Source organism: Aristolochia californica, unplaced genomic scaffold (assembly GCF_029961685.1).
Source record: "Aristolochia californica isolate CCGP_79_NKW_82.1479 unplaced genomic scaffold, dmAriCali1.0.hap1 SCAF_6, whole genome shotgun sequence".
NCBI classification, from domain to species: Eukaryota; Viridiplantae; Streptophyta; class Magnoliopsida; order Piperales; family Aristolochiaceae; genus Aristolochia; species Aristolochia californica.
In genome coordinates, this window is record NW_027182257.1 from 36875616 (window position 1) to 36878778 (window position 3163).

Below are 3163 nucleotides of genomic sequence, written 5' to 3' on the forward strand. Positions count from 1 at the left end.
CCCACCAGCTCGTGTGCTCATGGTGGATCCATATCTTATGGGCTTGGATCCATATTTCAACATACTTGGATGTGTGGGTCTTCCTTGGTCTTATGGGCTTGGGCCCATCTTCCAACACACTTGGATATGTGGGTCTTTCTTGGTTGTGTGGGCTTGGGCCTATCTTCCAATAGTGTGGTGTGTCAGTATATGCACAAACCACAACTTACCCATTGGTAAGCCTAGGAGAGGATACTGAGATATTTAAAAGAAACTCTAGGGGCAGGGCTTCTTTATAAGAATCATTACCACTTCAACATAGAAGGTTTCTTAGAAGCAGATTGGGCTGGATCATTTGATGACAGGAAGTCTACTTCAGGGTATTGTACCTTAGTCTGAGGTAACCTGGTTACAATAGAGAAGCAAAAAGCAAAATATTGTTACAAGGTCAAGTGTAGAAGTTGACTACAGAGCTATGGCTCACACAGTCAATAAACTTCTATGGATCAAAACCCTTCTTACTGAATTGGGAATCTACAAAGGAACTTCTATGGAATTATATTGTGACAACCAAGCGGCCATTCATATCACTTTGAATCTTGTCTTCTACAACAAGACAAAATACATTGAGGTAGATTGCCACTTTATTTGGGAGAAATTTTATGTTGGTATCTTATCTCTCAGACATGTTTGATCATAAAGTCAGGTGGTAGACATTATTATGAAAGTAATCACATTCAAGATTTTAACCACTATATGAAGCAACTTGGGAATCTACAAGGTTTTCTCTCTCCCAGCTTGAGGAGGAGTGTCGGAAGACATCTTGAAGTGACATTAAGGTAAATACCTTCTTGGAGTAACATTAAGGTAAATACCTTCGTCACGTCAAGGAGGTAAAAAATTATGTAATTTTAAAGGTCTTCTCATAAGAATGACACAAGGGTGTAATTAAAGAAGATGAAGTGTGACTACTTATGTCTTTTATTTTTTAGAACTTGTAGCCCTAAGCGCATTGTAGTCATTGTATATTTACTTCCTCAATTATAAATAAAAGCTCAAGGCATGGGGTAGATCATTAACTCTCCCTTCTTCTCTTTCAAAATCGTCCTTAGACGTTTCTCGAAAACTCTCTCTCTTCATCTCTTTAGTCGTCCCTCTCTGTCCTTTTCCCTCTCTTCCTTCTTCCTCTCTTTTCTTCTCCTCTTCTTCTTTCTCTCCTCTCTCACCAACCTGGTTGAGGACCTTATCATGAGATCTTAAAAACCAACATGGTCCAACACAATATTGGTGGATGTACCAGATTGAGAGGTTCTTGCACAAATCAATATGGAATAGAGCTCGTTTGGAATGTTCAATTGGAGAGCAATCTATGGAAATGTCGATCCCATAATGATAAACTCTCAATTCTTGCACCCACCTCACATGAACTAAGTGGAAAACAAGAATTGATCCTTGACACAAAGTTGTTTGACATGATGTTGTGGGTTATACGTAACAATTGTGATGAGATTGAACAATACATCTTATAAGCATTTGTTGGGTTTATATTGTACGTTTAGTCATGAACATGATTTTACATCATTGAATACTTTTATTATATAGTGAACACAAAGAAGTTTTGTAAATGGACGCTAGAACTAACCTGGACCAATGACATGAAGAAGAGTTTGTCTTTTGGTTTAAACATAAGGTTAGTTATAGAAATCAACTATATGAGCTCAAGATTGTTGAGTTTATTGAATATTTTTTATGTCATCTAATTTATTACATGTCAAAACTCTAGTAGCTAGATATCTATCATCTTGGAATGGATCCCATATCATGCAATAGCTACTCATTTTGTATTTTAAAGGCATACACATCCACACTAAACAACTTGAGGCAAATCTTAGGATTCAAAATAGCAACATAGATGTAAAGGGGTACAATGAAGATAATTATCTTGATTATTATGGTGTCATAACTGACATAATCGACTTAGGTACTTGGGCAATACTTTTGTTTATGTACCCAAGTGCAATACAGTAAACATGGTATTAAGACAGATGAGTAGTTTAACGGTGTTAATATCTCATTGACCTAGTGAAAATGACTACCCTTGGGCATTAGCGTTTCTAACTAAATAGGTGTATTATATTGAAGATGAAAAAATTGCGGGTCATGGCATGTAGTTTAGAATATGGCTTGTAAGAAATGTGTTTGATGTATTAGAGCAACAACTATCTACACTTGATGAAATGAATACCTACAGATAAGAATGATCAAATACTATTCCCGTTATTGATCAAGTGGATGATGATGATAGCCCATTGACAAAACAAGGTGTTCCTCTAGATCGTGTTAGTGTATCAGTGGTTTAGGATGAAGACAACGAAGATGATATAAGCGAAGAAGATGAAGTTGAGATAGAGGACTTGTACAATGAAAAACAAGATAAAACAAGAGAAGAAAAAGAAGTGGGAGTTATAGAGAGGGGGGAGAAAGTGATGAAGATAATATAATCTTGTTAGACGGTAATGAATCTGAATATTTATTTTATAGGTCTACAATGTTAGTATTTGTAAAATTATTAAATGAAAAAATCATTAGCATTATTCTATTTTTCGAAAATAACATTATTGATGTTGTAAACATACTCCATATGCTGGTTCATCAGACATCATGCCTCCTACTCCACCTAAGCTACCACTGGTCTCATGCTACACATCACTTGAGGATAGGGTTTCATCAGGGCCACAATATGAGATGCATGATAAAGGGTTACTTGGGAGGGATGATCAGGTCCTACAGACACAAAGTATGACAGTCAATTAATTATTATCCCTATTTTTTGTTAAATTATACTTAGCCTATAATAATTTATGTTTTGTGTATAAAGATACATGCACATCATCTCCATCCACATTGGTTCAATCTACATCCTCATTGATGAGGCCAAAATGATGCGTGAGCAAGGACTCTAGGGTTGATGAGTTGAGCAAAGACCTCCGCAGGAGGATCCCAATGGAGTTTCGAGATTCGCAGTGGAGTTGGGTCTTCATAGTCCATTTTTCACTCATCGGGATGGGCTATGTACTAAGGACTTAAATGGAGGATGTAGAAACTTAGGATTCCATGATGTATAATCAAAGTAGAAGAGAATTAAGGGGTGAACAGAAGAAGAAGAAGAAGAAGAGTTGGACAG